The following is a 17,321-nucleotide window of genomic DNA, read 5'->3' on the forward strand; positions in this document are numbered from 1 at the left end:
TATTATTATTGCTACATTATTAGTGAGAAACTGAAGGTTTTATAGGTTATATAACTTGCTAAAATTTTTGGAGTTAGAAGTAGATGGCAAAGGTGTGATGTGGGCATCAGATTTGTTCGTTTCAAGAAGCAACACTCTTAATTACTTTGCTGATTCAAACAAGTGTAATAGGAGAAATGGTTTTTCCAGGTTGAAGTAAGTAATTCAGGGAAGAGAAGTCAGGCAAGATCTTCTTATTTCAGAAAGACAATTAGAAAAATAATAGTGATTTCATTTGCCAAGTGTTTTAAACATCTCCAGTAAGTGACAAGTAGTAGAATGATTGATTATAAATGTTATTCCTGTAAATCTACCTAAACTTTATCAGTTTAGATCCTATGAAATTTCAGTGTGCTTGTGGGTCCTTTTACACATTGTTTAGGAATTTGCCCAAATTAGCTGGTATTACCTAATAGACGTTCTCAACACAAATCATGACTGGTAATAGTTCTTTTGACTACTATGGGCACCTAATTCAACACCAGTAGTTAATACTAAGTGTAGCAAGTATATGACATAATGACAATGCAGTATGTATAATGATTAAGTCCTCTTGGATTAGTAGGGCAGACCGGCTTAGACCAAGATTTTCCTTTAGAAACAAGAGCATGTATTTAAACAAAGCAAGAGGAAAATAACAATCTCTCTTTTCTTTGCCATCAGAATTGAAACAGAATATGTTGGATGCTAGGAACTACATTAATGTATAAATTTTACAGAATATACTCATCTCCCCTTTCTGCCCACTAATATACTTTATAATGCAGTAATAGCCATCATTTCTTAAAGATGTGATGCCCATAAAAGCTCCCCATCCTCTTCTCTCTGTAGACACTTTAGAATGATCTGTGCCATTAGGTAACAGGTAGTTTTTTTTTGTTACATATATTTCACACAGTGAATGATATGACTAAGTAGAGAACTGCACACCTCAATTTTGACTAATGTATAAAGGAGCTATTGGAACTAAAAATCAAATACGAGATTCCTTCTCCATCAAGAAAAAAATAGCAATTTAACAAATGAGGAGAATCATAACTTCCTTCTACATCAGGGTTTCTCAATTTTGAAATTATTAATAGTATTTTGGACTGAGTAATTCTTTGTTGTGGAGGACTCTAACAAGATTAAATAGCATCCCTGGATTCCACTCACTAGATTCCAGTAGTACCTGTTCCGTCACGACCATCAAAAATGTCTCCAGATATTGCCAAACATCCGCCATGGGGCAAAATTATTCCTGGTTAAGAACTACTGCTTGATATAGAATGTCCTAAATCATAAGAGTGCCCCTAATGTATTTACTTTATACTTTTGCCTCATTTATTAACATTATCTAATCAATTCATAAGAACACAGAGACTATGGGACATATTTTGTAGGTGAATAGGACAGAATTAGTGAATATAAGATATAACAATTCTATCAGCCTAGATTAAGAAACTGGGAATTCTGTCACATGAAATTTTGACGGGTACATTTGATTTAATACAATTACTTTTGAGAATTTTTCCACTCTGCAGGAAAATTAACCTTCAAGTGGATAAGGTTAGAGGATACATGTATGAGAAGTGAAGGAACAGTAAAAATAAATAAAAAGGAACAGAAATTTAACAGAAGTTTAAAAGAATTACCATGCAAAAGAAAAAGGGAAATAATTGGAAGTTGGAGAATGCAATTCTCAAAGCTCTTCTTCCAAGAAACAATGGTCTCTGAGCTCACCTCAGAGAAAATTTAAGTCACATGTGGTGGAATTGACTGTTTAGGTTTTGCACAGATTGATTGTTCTATTCTGCATCAGACTGGAAAATTATGCAATCTTGTTGAACAATTAGAACACTCTGAGTAAAGAAGTAAAACTTTACTAAAATAAGAAAAATTGCCCAACGTGAGACAATTTTAATTCAAAATGTAAAAAACTCTCTGCAAAAACTATTTACCATGAAAACAACCTCAAATTCTGCATAGATTGTTGTGTTTTCTGTGTGTGTGTGATTTAAGAGAGTAGTTGGAATGGTCACAATTTTTAGCAGACTGGAAATAAATTAAAACTGATATCACAGTTTTAAATTTTCAAATGAATGTCTGCATTTCAAGGAACAAAATGCAGTAGATATAGGACGTCATTGTGTTGAATTATTTATTAAAGGCATATTAATTTCAAACATGCTTTTACTTGTGCCCGAAAGTTTTCCATGATGGTTTTGGAACAACTGAAAAGAATTTTTACCTGAACATGATTTAATCTTCATTATTAAAAGCCACTAACAAAGGCACTTTTGTAGATTGCAGTAAATTCAGTTCTAAAATTGGAGATTGACAACATCCTGTGAGCAAGGAATAAGCCAGAAACACTCATGACTTCACTTGTACCTTCATAAAAGATATATTACTTTTTAATTGTATCTTTGTACATTATTTTATTTTATTTAAAAGATTGAATATATGTATATGAAAAGATAAGTTAATTTAATAAATAATAGCCTACCATTTTAGTATTATATACTCATAATCATGGCATAAAGAACACTTTTATATGTAACCTGTATAATTCTCACCAGTTAACTTACCAAACTAGCAGGAAAAAACTTATTGCTATTTTGCAGATGCAAAATGTTAGGCTTGGCTCTATGAAATGATCATTTAGAGTTCATAATTAGAAAAATGTGAGGCTCGAGGTGCACCTGGGTGGCTCAGTACTTAAGTGTCTGCCTTCAGCTCAGGTCATGATCCCAGGGTCCTGGGATAGAGCCCCACATCGGGCTCCCTGCTTGGCGGGAAGCCTGCTTCATCCTCTCCCACTCCCCCTGCTTCTGTTCCCTCTCTCGCTGTGTCTCTCTCTGTCAAATAAATAAAATAAAATCTTAAAAAAAAAAAAAGAAAAATTTGAGGCTTGAATCCAAAGCAAGTAAGCAACCTCTTGAGATTAAGTTGAAATTTACAGATAAAGTTACACAAATGTTAGTGTAACTCTGCTTTGTCCTTAGCAAGCTTTACAAAGCCTGTTTCAGATAAGTTTCATGGTATTATACACCTGTCATGTTTAAATTTCTGTCTATGCTTTCCAGCATGCTTTTGTTTTTATATAAAATATCTCCTCTCCTCTCTGACCTTATTTGTCTACTCACCTTTCCAGACACACATAGATTGCAGGATCACTGTAAATATTTTTGAATAATACTTTAGAAATATCTTTCCACTCACTTCCTAGAGCTTTTGGAATCATCACATTTGATATGCACCTAATTACATTGTATACTGTGTTCTTTGCTGTCAGTTTTTTTTTAATTTTTTATTGTTATGTTAATCACCATATATTACATAATTTGTTTTGGTGTAGTGTTCCATGATTCATTGTTTGTTCATAACACCCAGTGCTCCATGCAGAATGTGCCCTCTTTAATACCCATCACCAGGCTAACCCATCCCCCTACCCTCCTCCCCTCTAGAAACCTCAGTTTGTTTTTCAGAGTCCATCATCTCTCATGGTTCGTCTCCCCCTCTGACTTACTCCCTTCATTCTTCCTCTCCTGCTATCTTCTTCTTTTTCTTTTTTCTTAAAATATGTTGCGTTATTTGTTTCAGAAGTACAGATCTGTGATTCAACTGTCTTACACAATTCACAGCGCTCACCATAGCACATATCTTCCGCAATGTCTATCACCCAGCCACCCCATCCCTCCCACCCCCGACCACTCCAGCAAACCTCAGTTTGTTCCTGAGATTAAGAATTCCTCATATCAGTGAGGTCATATGATACATGTCTTTCTCTGATTGACTTATTTCACTCAGCACCCTCCAGTTCCATCCACGTCGTTGCAAATGGCAAGATCTCATTCCTTTTGATGGCTGCATAATATTCCATTGTGTATATATACCACTTCGTCTTTATCCATTCATCTGTCGATGGACATCTTGGCTCTTTCCACAGTTTGGCTATTGTGAACATTGCTGCTATAAACACTGGGGTGCACGTACCCCTTTGGATCCCTACATTTGTATCTTTGGGGTAAATACCCAGTAGTGCAATTGCTGGATCGTATGGTAGCTCTATTTTCAACTGTTTGAGGAACCTCCATACTGTTTTCCAGAGTGGTTGCACCAGCTTGCATTCCCACCAACAGTGTAGGAGGGTTCCCCTTTCTCCACATCCCCGCCAACATCTGTCGTTCCCTGACTTGTTAATTTTAGCCATTCTGACAGGTGGGAGGTGGTATCTCATTGAGGTTTTGATTTGGATTTCCCTGATGCTGAGCGATGTTGAGCACTTTTTCATGTGCCTGTTGGCCATTTGGATGTCTTCTTTGGAAAAATGTCTGTTCATGTCTTCTGCCCATTTCTTGATTGGATTATTTGTTCTTTGGGTGCTGAGTTTGATAAGTTCTTTATAGATTTTGGATACTAGCCCTTTATCTGATATGTCATTTGCAAATATTTTCTCCCATTCTGTCGGTTGTCTTTTGGTTTTGTGGACTGTTTCTTTTGCTGTGCAAAAGCTTTTTATCTTGATGAAATCCCAATAGTTCATTTTTGCCCTGGCTTCCTGTGCCTTTGGCGATGTTTCTAGGAAGAAGTTGCTGCAGCTGAGGTCGAAGAGGTTGCTACCTGTGTTCTCCTTTAGGATTTGGATGGACTCCTGTCTCACGTTTAGATCTTTCAACCATTTGGAGTCTATTTTTGTGTGTGGTATAAGGAAATGGTCCAGTTTCATTCTTCTGCATGTGGCTGTCCAATTTTCCCAACACCATTTGTTGAAGAGACTGTCTTTTTTCCACTGGACATTCTTTCCTGCTTTGTCAAAGATAAGTTGACCATAGAGTTGAGGGTCCATTTCTGGGCTCTCTGTTCTGTTCCATTGATCTATGTGTCTGTTTTTGTGCCAGTACCATACTGTCTTGATGATGACAGCTTTGTAATAGAGCTGGAAGTCCGGAATTGTGATGCCGCCAGCTTTGCTTTTCTTTTTCAATATTCCTCTGGCTATTCGGGGTCTCTTCTGGTTCCATACAAATTTTAGGATTATTTGTTCCATTTCCTTGAAAAAAGTGGATGGTATTTTGATGGGGATTGCATTGAATGTGTAGATTGCTCTAGGTAGCATTGACATCTTCACAATGTTGGTTCTTCCAATCCATGAGCATGGAACGTTTTTCCATTTCTTTGTGTCTTCTTCAATTTCTTTCCTGAGTATTTTATAGTTTTCTGAGTACAGATCCTTTGCCTCTTTGGTTAAATTTATTCCTAGGTATCTAATGGTTTTGGGTGAAATTGTGAATGGGATCGACTCCTTGATTTGTCTCTCTTCTGTCTTGTTGTTGGTGTATAGGAATGCCACTGATTTCTGTGCATTGATTTTAAAGCCTGCTACTTGACTGAATTCCTGTATGAGTTCTAGCAGTTTTGGGGTGGAGTCTTTTGGGTTTTCCACATAAAGTATCATATCATCTGCAAAGAGTGAGAGTTTGACTTCCTCTTTGCCGATTTGGATGCCTTTGATTTCTTTTTGTTGTCTGATTGCTGTGGCTAGGACTTCTAATACTATGTTGAATAGCAGTGGTGAGAGTGGACATCCCTGCCGCGTTCCTGACCTTAGGGGAAAAGCTCTCAGCTTTTCCCCATTGAGAAAGATATTCGCTGTAGGTTTTTCATAGATGGCTTTTATGATATTGAGGTAGTTACCCTCTATCCCTATACTGTGAAGAGTTTTGATCAAGAAAGGATGCTGTACTTTGTCAAATGCTTTTTCTGCATCTATTGAGAGGATCATATGATTCTTGTTCTTTCTTTTGTTAATGTATTGTATCACGTTGATTGATTTGCGGATGTTGAACCAGCCTTGCAGCCCAGGGATAAATCCCACTTGGTCGTGGTGAATAATCCTGTTAATGTACTGTTGGATCCTATTGGCTAGTATTTTGGTGAGAATTTTTGCATCCATGTTCATCAAGGATATTGGTCTGTAATTCTCCTTTTTGATGGGATCTTTGTCTGGTTTTGGGATCAAGGTAATGGTGGCCTCATAAAATGAATTTGGAAGTTTCCCTTCCATTTCTATTTTTTGGAACAGTTTCAGGAGAATAGGTATTAATTCTTCTTGAAATGTCTGATAGAATTCCCCTGGGAAGCCATCTGGCCCTGGGCTTTTGTTTCTTGGGAGATTTTTGATGACTGCTTCAATTTCCTTAGTGGTTATAGGTCTGTTCAGGTTTTCTATTTCTTCCTGGTTCAGTTTTGGTAGTTGATACATCTCTAGGAATGCACCCATTTCTTCCAGGTTATCTAATTTGCTGGCATAGAGTTGCTCATAATATGTTCTTATAATTGTTTGTATTTCTTTGGTGTTGGTTGTGATCTCTCCTCTTTCATTCATGATTTTGTTGATTTGGGTCATTTCTCTTTTCTTTTTGATCAGTCTGGCCAGGGGTTTATCAATCTTGTTAATTCTTTCAAGGAACCAGCTCCTAGTTTCGTTGATCTGTTCTACTGTTCTTTTGGTTTCTAGTTCATTGATTTCTGCTCTGATCTTTATTATTTCTCTTCTCCTGCTGGGTTTAGGCTTTATTTGCTGTTCTTTCTCCAGCTCCTTTAGGTGTAGGGTTAGATTGTGTATTTGAGACCTTTCTTGTTTCTTGAGAAAGGCTTGTATTGCTATATACTTTCCTCTCAGGACTGCCTTTGCTGTATCCCAAAGATTTTGGACAGTTGTGTTTTCATTTTCATTGGTTTCCATGAATTTTTTTAATTCTTCTTTAATTTCCTGGTTGACCCATTCATTCTTTAGTAGGATGCTCTTTAGCCTCCATGTATTTGAGTTCTTTCCGACTTTCCTCTTGTGATTGAGTTCTAGTTTCAAAGCATTGTGGTCTGAAAATATGCAGGGAATGATCCCAATCTTTTGGTACCGGTTGAGACCTGATTTGTGACCTAGGATGTGACCAATTCTGGAGAATTTTCCATGGGCACTAGAGAAGAATGTGTATTCCGTTGCTTTGGGATGGAATGTTCTGAATATGTCTGTGAAGTCCATTTGGTCCAGTGTGTCATTTAAGGTCTTTATTTCCTTGTTGATCTTTTGCTTAGATGATCTGTCCATTTCAGTCAGGGGGGTGTTAAAGTCCCCCACTATTATTGTATTGTTGTCAATGTGTTTCTTTGCTTTTGTTATTAATTGCCTTATATAATTGGCTGCTCCCATGTTCGGGGCATAGATATTTAGAATTGTTAGATCTTCTTGTTGGATAGACCCTTTAAGTAGGATATACTGTCCTTCCTCATCTCTTATTACAGTCTTTGTTTTAAAATCTAGTTTGTCTGATATAAGGATTGCCACCCCAGCTTTCTTTTGGTGTCCATGAGCATGGTAAATGGTTTTCCACCCCCTCACTTTCAATCTGGGGGTGTCTTTGGGTCTCAAATGAGTCTCTTGCAGAGAGCATATGGATGGGTCTTGTTTTTTAATCCAATCTGATAGCCTGTGTCTTTTGATTGGGGCATTGAGCCCATTTACATTCAGGGTAACTATTGAAAGGTATGAATTTAGTGCCATTGTATTGCCTGTAAGGTGACTGTTACTGTATGTTGTCTGTGTTCCTTTCTGATCTTTGCTGCTTTTAGGCTCTCTCTTTGCTTAGAGGACCCCTCTCAATATTTCTTGGAGGGCTGGTTTCGTGTTTGCAAATTCCTTTAGTTTTTGTTTGTTCTGGAAGCTTTTTATCTCTCCTTCTATTTTCAATGACAGCCTAGCTGGATATAGTATTCTTGGCTGCATATTTTTCTCATTTAGTGCTCTGAAGATATCTTGCCAGTCCTTTCTGGCCTGCCAGGTCTCTGTGGATAGGTCTGTTGCCAATCTAATATTTTTACCATTGTAGGTTACATATCTCTTCTCTCAAGCTGCTTTCAGGATTTTCTCTTTGTCTCTGAGACTCGTAAGTTTTACTATTAGATGTCGGGGTGTTGACCTATTTTTATTGATTTTGAGAGGGATTCTCTGTGCCTCCTGGATTTTGATGCCTGTTTCCTTCCTCACATTAGGCAAGTTCCCTGCTATTATTTGCTCCAATATACCTTCTGCCCCTCTCTCTCTTTCTTCTTCTTCTGGGATCCCAATTATTCTAATGTTGTTTCGTCTTATCGAATCACTTATCTCTTGAATTCTGCCCTCGTGATCCTGTAGTTGTTTCTCCTTCTTTTTCTCAGCCTCTTTATTTTCCATCATTTGGTCTTCTATATCACTGATTCTCTCTTCTGCCTCATTTATCCTAGCAGTTAGTGCCCCAATTTTTGATTGCACCTCATCAATAGCCTCTTTGATTTTGACTTGGTTAGATTTTAGTTCTTTTATTTCTCCAGAAAGTGTTTCTCTAATAACTTCCACGCTTTTTCCAAGCCCAGCTAGTATCTTTAAAGTCATGATTCTGAACTCTAGGTCCGACATCGTACTAATGTCCGTATTAAGTAGGTCCCTGGCTGACGGTACTACCTCTTGTTCTTTTTGCTGAGGTGATTTTTTTTTGTCTTGTCATTTTGTCCAGAGGAGAATAGATGAATGAGAGAACAAAATGCTAACAGGTTTACAACGTCCCCAGCAAATATACTGTATACAAATCAGAAAAGACCTGAAACCAGGGGAAAAGAAAGGGAAAAAAGAAAAAAATAGAGAAGAAAAAAAAAGATAAAAACAAAAACAGAACAATACAAAAAAAGCAGAATGTGATCAAATATGATCAGGCTAGTGCATAGATCAGTGCCACACACTAGATTTTGGGCGTATTTTGGTCTGTTAAGAAAAAGTGCCTCCTAAAATTTTAAAGGAAGAAAGACATATATGTACAAAATAAGGGTTGATATAATGAAGGGATAGGAGATGACTGTAAAGATGAAAATTATAAAAGATTTTATAAAAGGACTTGATAAGATAAGAAGTTGTTTGAAAAAAGAAAGAAGATTTAAAAAAAAAAGAAAAAAGGGAGAGAATGTGATTAGGCAGGAGACTAGAACAGAACCATACACTAGTGATTTAGGGTATATTTTTATCTGTTAGAAGAAACTATCTCAAAATTTTAAAGAGAGAACAACTTATATATATATGCCAAAAATAAGGGTAACTACTATGAGCGATAAAATATGACTCTAAAAATGAAAAATAAAAAATGTTTTTTTTTTTTAAAAGAGATTGATAAGATGTTGGTTGAAAAAGGGAAAAAGAAAAAGAAAAAAAAAACAGTTAACAAAAATTAACTTTGATGAACTAATGAATCATGGTAAAAAAAGCCATGAATTCTATGTGCAGTATTCCCCTAGCGCTGGAGTTCTCCCGTTCTCCTTGATCGGTAAACTTGGTCTTGGGTTGCTGGCTGTTCTTGCTGATCTTCTGGGGGAGGGGCCTGTTGCTGTGGTTTCCAAATGTCTTTGCCGGAGGCTGAATTGCCCCGCCCTTGTCGGTCCGGGCTAAGCAAGCTGCTCGGGTTTGATCTCAGGAGCTTTTGTTCCCTGCAAGCTCTCTGTACAGCCTTGGAGGACCAGGGCAAAATGGTAGCCTCCCAATCTCCACCCGGAGGAGCTGAGAACTTGGGGCCCCGCTCCTCAGTGCGCCCCCAGAGAAAAGCAGTCACTCCCTTTCCCCGGTCTCCGGCCGCTCTCCGTGCTCACCCGGCCTGTGACTGAGCGTTTGTATCGCTGGCACCCGACCCCGTGTGGAGTCTCCAAACCCAGCAGATCCCTGCGGTGCTTTCCCGCACCGCTCCTCCCCGGGAAGGAAGGGGAGTCTCCCCGGATTTGCCACTTGTTGGGTCCCTGCTGTAGGAGCAGTGGCCCAACTGGGCCGCGGATCACAGTTTATGGCCACCCCAAGCTGAGAGCCCACGCCTCAGCTCCGTCTCTGCAGCCGGCTTCCCCGCTCCGATACCTGGGAGCTCTGGCGCACTCAGGCTCCCCCGGTCTTTCTGTGACCCCAAGGGTCCTGAGACCCCACTGTCCCGCGAGGGTTCCACCCCCGCTTAGCCACTGGAGCGACGTCCCTCAGCGGAGCCGACTTCTAAAAGGTCCGATTTTGTGCTCCGAGGCTCTAGCACTTGCCAGAAGCGGCGGGCGGAGGCCCCTCCCCCGCCGTCTATCCTCCCGAATATCGCCTCGGATTCACTTCTCCGCACGTCCTACCTTCCAGTAAGTGGTCGCTTCTCTGTTCAGATAGTTGTTGCTACTCTCTTCTTTGATCTCCTGTTGAGTTCGTAGGTGTTCAGAATGGTTTGATCCCTATTCAGCTGAATTCCTGAGACCAGACGAAATCTAGGTCTCCTACTCCTCCGCCATCTTGCTCCGCCCCTCCTTTGCTGTCAGTTTAAGTCTGTTTTTCTTATCTCCTCAACTGTATTGTAATTTATTTATTTATTTTTAAATAACTGTATTGTAATTTGTTTGAAAAAGGGATACATATGTTCATCATTATTCTATATCTCAAAAAGTGAATTGAATCATATATGTATATGTATATATAATGATTAATTTTATACTGGTCTTTAGTTCTATATTAATATTTTGATGGTAAAATTCCATGTTCATCAATTATTTATTGACATTAATTATTTTAAGCCTTGTGGGCTGGCTACCTTTGTTACTCTTATTAACCTCATCTTGGTGATAGCTTATATATATACATACACTCATTTTCCTTCTCTCTCTCTCTCTGTCTCTTTCTCTCTCTCTCACAAACACACACACACACACACAGAAATATCATGCCCAAGCCCATGTCCTCAGGAACTTGTTTTCTTGTCATTGGCCATAGGATCACTCTTCTTTCCTCTTAATTAATGTTACCTTTCAATGGAAATTATGCCTTGAGCATATTTATAAAATGTGTGTTTTATGAGGATTTAAAAATTATGATAATGAAAATGATCTTGGATGTTTCAGAAGTAAGATGCAGAAACTATTTTTGTCAGGCAAGTCTTTGCTTACCACCAAACTATAGTATATTATTGTTTCAACTTCAATGTCTAGAACACACTTTCTAGGTTAAAGTTGGAATATATATATATGTGTGTGTGTGTATGTGTGTGTGTGCATCTATATCTATCTCAATATACTCCAACAAACTTCTGAAGAAAATATAGGAATTTTTTTCTAATTTTCAAAGCACAAGATTATATATGCTCATAAAGAATGCCCAAGCTAATTTCTAACTACCTAGATAATGATATATATGACACTTGGGGTTTTATTCAGAAAATTGCCTGTCATTTTGCAAAAATGATAATTACTATTATTACTAATAAAAAATACATTCTCATTTATTGAGTCCTTTCAGGGAATATAATACTATTTGTAGAAAGAAGCAAATTAAAGACAATCTTGTTCTACTTTATATTATAAATAGCTTTCCTAATAAAATAATTTGCACATAATATTTAAAGGACCATAAATAAAGGATTCCTTTTTAAAAAAAATTTATTGACTCGGCAGTCGAGTTGTTGCTTTGGCCAGACCAGGACATGTGGCCCACTGCGCCCGGTCTTTGTGCCCCGTCACTCCTGCCCACGTGCAGGATGGCTCACAAACAGATCTACTACTCGGACAAGTACTTTGATGAGCACTATGGGTACCGGCATGTCATGTCACCCAGAGAACTTTCCAAACAAGTCCCGAAAACCCATCTGATGTCTGAAGAGGAGTGGAGGAGACTTGGTGTCCAACAGTCTGGGCTGGGTTCATTACATGATTCATGAGCCAGAACCACATCTTCTTCTCTTTAGATGACCTCTTCCAAAAGAGCAACAAAAATGAAGTCTATCTGGGGATCATCCATTAAATCTTTTCCAAATTTAATGTATATGTGTATATAAGGTAGTATTCAGTGAATACTTGAAAAATGTACAAATTGTTGATCCATACCTGTGCATGAGCTGTATTCTTCACAGCAACAGAGCTCAGTTAAATGCAACTGCAAATAGGTTACTATAAGTTGTTTAAGATAAAATTTCTTCTAGTCGGTTTTTCTCTTAATATAAGTGTCTGTTTGACTTTACCTGTTGCTTTTGTTAAATAAAGTTTGTATGTTGCATTTATAAAAATAAATAAATTGACTCTTACTTTGGTCTCTAACTTATACATAGCCTTTTAACCATAAGTCGTTCTATTAATGGAAATGAAAAAAACATGTTTTAAATTTTATATGAATGATTACTTTTCTTTTTGGATTGTTACAGTAATATATAGCCATAAAATAACTAGAAGTGAATATATATTCATATAAATAAACTACTGTTTAGATAAATAAATGGGGATAAGGAACAAATTTTCCTTAAAGAATAGTCTCAAATTTTATATGTATACTCATATACTCATATATGTGCATATGTATATATATACACATTGATGATAAAATGCAGATATAGATACATCCACATGCAAAAAAATAGTAATTTCATACTTGGAGTTCCAAACCAATACTACGTTGCTTATTGTGTTGTTAAAATTATCCCAGTTTTGGTTGTTGAGAACTTTTACAAATTGACTCCTATGCTGCTTCAACATACTCCCATACTTTTTTTTTTTTTTAGCTGTTTGGCTTCTGTTGTTGTTGTTGTTGTTTACTTTCTGGCACTACCTGCATGATGTGAATTATTGCTAGAACCAACCATTTCTCCAACCAGACCCAATTTCTTTCATTGGAAAACAGTACCTATTGCCTTTGAACATTGGTAAAAATTATTTTTGTTTTTTAAGATTTTATACTTAAGTAATCTCTATACCCAATGTGTGGCTTGAACTCACAACCCCAAGATCAAGAGTTGCATGCTTTACCAACTGAGCCAGCCAGGTGTCCCTGAACATTGATTAAAATTATTAAATTATTACAAAATTAAAATTATTTCAGAATTCCATTATTCTAGAACAAACCTAAAATTATTACAGAATTTTTTATTTTAAATCAACTGGCTACCTGTGTTTGGAAGCTAGACAAATGAGATTAGATGTGCTAGGTGCTGTTCCACTAGTCCTAGACATGACTGATTATATTCGGATATATTCTTGAGAAGTGAGTAAGCGCTCAGAGACTAGAGATTGTCTTTTGGGGGCCAAATCTTAGCTCTGTGACTTATTTTGGCAAATTTCTCTTTTCCTCAGTTCCTCATCTGCAAAATGTTTCTATTATAGGGCTACTGTGAGAATCAATTGAGACAGACCAAGAACAGTGCTTATTAGTACAGAGTAAATGTCTAGTGAATGTCATCATTGTTGTTATTGAATCTTTACAAATAAGTGTTATTTCTTCTGTGCCTGACACAAAAAATATATATATTTTTTATATATTTGTGAAAGAAACAATACTTTTCAAACCTAATACTTTCTCTAGTTATATCTTGTGATTATATTTAGGTTTTTGTATAGTGTTTATGCTTAAAATGAGTTCCCCATTCAGCAAGCAGCACCATGAGTTTCCTGCAGAGTCATAAAATTAGGGATGTCTTATTTTCACAGGGCTCCTGATTAGGTTTACTTTCCCTGGAGGGAATTGCAGCTCTCCCAATGCCTTGGATTCTCTTTGTTGAATCAGCTGACTGCCAGAGCCTTCTGTCTCAGCTCAGAGCAGACAAGGGGCCCGAAATGGCAGATTCAGCACTCTGATCCCTTGTATTTGATGATTTTTTTTAATTTTTGTAATTATGGCCTTTTCCCCTGATAATTTATTCTCTATTGATACAGATTATAAGAAATTCTTGTTTTTAAAAATATTTTATTTATTTGATAGAGAGAGAGAGAGAGAGAGCAGGAACACAAGCAGGAGGAGTGGGGGAGAGAGAAGCAGGCTTCCTGCAGAGCAGGGAGCCTGATGTGGGGCCTCGATCCCAGGACTCTGGGATCGTGATGTGAGCCGAAGGCAGACACTTAATGACTGAGTCACCCAGGAACCCCATTTTTTATAGATTTAATTCATTTACTTCAGAAATTTTCTATCAACATCTCCCCTGCTACTCACACAAAATTGTAGTGTTACATCTCATCTTGAATTCATGCCATGTGGTCTAGGATAGAATGGGCAGCATGCTGATTCAGTCATGTTTTTAAAATGGGCAAGTGCCTACAAGTTGTGATACTTCCAAATTCCAGGATAAACCTGACATAGAGCCAAGCTATGTTGGGTTCTGTAATTTAACAACTGTTATTTGAATGCAGTGAATTTTTCATTTTAGGGTTCCTCAAGTATACAGATATATATATATATATAGGTGTGTGTTTATATTTGTGTAAACATCATAAGCAACTGAAAATAAATATTTAACCTTTTAAACTATAAATTCTATATAAAAGCTGTGGGCAATAATATTTTTTATAATGACCTCATTGCAATTATATTTTAATGACCATTGTATTAGTTTTCGATTGCTGCATAACAAATTACTTCAAATAATGCTTAAGACATAAATTTATTATCTTGCAGTTTGCATGAGTCAGGAGTCTAGGCTTTTTAGTTGTGTCCTCTTCTCAGATGTTGCAAGGATGAATGAAGGTGTTGGCCAGTGGTTACATCCTCATTTGAAACTTGGGGTCCTCTTCTAAGCTTATTCAAGTTCCTGGCACAGTTCAATTCCTTGTATTTGTAGGACTGAGGCCCTCAGCTTCTAGAAACTATCTTCTACATAGGTGGTTTAAAAAGTGGCTTTTGTTTCTTTAAGGCCAGTGACAAGCATCTCTGCTACTTTAAGTCTCTCATAAAATGCCTGGATTCTCTTTTAAAGAGCTCACGTGGTTAGGTCAGATGCACCCAGGGTAATCTTCTTTTGATTAGAGACTTTAATTATATCTCTAAAAATGTCTTTATTTTCTATCATATTCTACTGGTTAAAATAAGGAAAAGATAGAGAATATCTACAAAAAGGGAAAGATAGAGAATATCTACAAAAAAGTCTACAGCTAACATCATACTTAATGGTGACAAACTCAAAGCTTTCCTGCTCAGATCAGGTACAAGACAAGGATGTCCCCTCTCACCACTACTTTTCAATATTATCCTGGAAGTTCTAGCTAAAGCAATAAGATGATAAAGGAAAAAGACACAGACTGGGAAAGCTGAAACAAAACTCCCTTTGTTTGCAGATGACATAATGATCATCTATGTAGAGCTGAAAGAATTGACAAAAGAAATTCTGGAATTAATAAGTGATTATAGTAAGGTTGCAATACACAGGGTTAATATACAAAAATCAATCACTTTCTTATATACCAGGAATGAACAAATGGAATTTGAAATAAAAAAATACAATACTATTTATATTAGCAACCAAAAAAATTGAAATGCTTAGGTATAAATCCAACAAAATACATACATGATCTATATGAGGAAAACAATCATACTCTAATGAACAAAATCAAAGAACTAAATAGATGTAGAGATATTCCATATTCATAGAGAGAAAGACTCAATATTGTCATGATGTCAGTTCTTCCCAAATTGATTTATAGATTCAATGCAATCCCAGTCAAAATCCCAGCAAGTTTTTGGTGGATATTGACTAAATGATTATAAAGTTTATATGAGAGAAAAAGATCCAGAATAGCTAACACAATTGTAGAAGAACACAATCAGAGGACGACTATCTAAATTCAGGACTTAAAATAAAGCTATGAAAATCAAGACAGTGGGGTATTAGTGAAAGAATAGACAAATAGGACAATGTAACAGAATAGAGACCCCAGCTATAGACTCACATAAAATATCAGTTGATCTCTGACAAAGCAGCAAGGGCAATAAAAGGGAACAAAGTCTTTTAACAAATGGTCCTGGAACAAGTGAATATCCACATGCAAAAGAATGAATCTAGACACAGACTTTATACACCTCGCAAACACTAACTCAAAGTCAATCATAGACCTAAATGCAAAATTCTAAAAGTCCTAGAAGGTAACAGGAGAAGACCTAGATAAACTTGGGGTGTGGCTATGACTTTTTAGATATAGCACCAAAGGCAAGATCCACAAAAGAAAGAATTAATAAGCTGGACTTCATTAAAATGAAAAAAAAAAATCTACTCTGTGCAAGGCAATGTTAAGAGAATGAGAAGACAAGCCACAAAGTAGGAGAAAATATCTGCCAAAGACACATCTGACAAAGGAAGAACTGTTATCCAAACATACAGAATTTTTAAACCTCAATAATAAGAAAACAACCCAGTTAAAAAATGGTCAAGAGATCTAAATAGACACGTCATCAAAGAAGACATACAGATGGCAAATAAGCACATGAAAAGATGCTCCACATCATATGTCATTAGGGAAATCCAAGCTAAAACAACAGTGAGATACCAATACACACCTATTAGGATGACCAAAATCCAGAACACTGACAACACTAAATGCTGTAAGGATGTGCAACAAAAGGAACCCTCATTCGTTGCTGGTAGGAATACAAAGTGGTACAGCCACCTTGTGGCTGCCACAGTGTGGCAGTTTCTTACAAAACTAAACATACTTTTACTATATGATCCAGCAATCACACGCCTTGGTGTTTATTCAAAGGGGATGAAAGCTTACATCCGCACAAAACCCAGCACACAGATGTTTATAGCAGCTTTATTCATAATTGCCAAACCTTGGAAGCAACCAAGATGACCTTCAGTGGGTGAATGGACAAATAAGCTCTGTCACATCTAGACAATGGAATATTATTCAACACTAAAAAGAAATAACCTATCAAGCATGAAAAGAAATGGAAGAAACTTAAATACATATTACTAAGTGAAAAAAGCCAGTGTGAAAAGGGTATATACTGCAGGTTTCCAACCATAATATATTCTGGAAAAGGGAAAACTACAGAGACATAAAAAAGGTCAGTAGTTGTTAGAAGTTGGGGTAGAGACCAGAGGCACGAATAGGTGAAACACAGAGGATTTTTTTAGGGCAGTGAAAATACTCTTCTAGTTACTATAATAGGTACATGGCATTATACATTTGTTTAACCAATCAAGTGAACCCCATGTAAACTATGGACTTCTTGTGATAATGATATGTCATCAATTTTAACAAATGTATCCCTCTGGCGGGGGATGTTGTTAATGGGGGATGTTATATATGTGTGAAGGCAGGGAGTAGATGATAAATCTCTGCAGCTTTTCCTCAATTTTTCTGTGAACCTAAAACTCCAAAACAACAACAACAAAAACAGTCTTAGTGAAAATACAAAGCAAAATGTCTGTCTGCATTCAAGAAGGGATTACACAAAAGTATACCAGGGGTGAGAACCATGAACCCTGGAACAAGTGATCTTGGATTCTGCCTACCTG

General features: G+C 37.0%; 1 pseudogene; it reads left to right on the forward strand.

The window, feature by feature from the left end:
* The first annotated feature begins 11,585 nt into the window (after window positions 1-11,585).
* LOC114210946 (cyclin-dependent kinases regulatory subunit 2 pseudogene) lies at window positions 11,586-11,823 on the forward strand (annotated as a pseudogene).
* The last annotated feature ends 5,498 nt before the right edge of the window (window positions 11,824-17,321 follow it).

This window comes from Eumetopias jubatus, unplaced genomic scaffold (genome assembly GCF_037043125.1).
Source record: "Eumetopias jubatus isolate StellerSeaLion01/CBP00866 unplaced genomic scaffold, mEumJub1_p1.0 scaffold_8, whole genome shotgun sequence".
Lineage (NCBI taxonomy): Eukaryota > Metazoa > Chordata > Mammalia > Carnivora > Otariidae > Eumetopias > Eumetopias jubatus.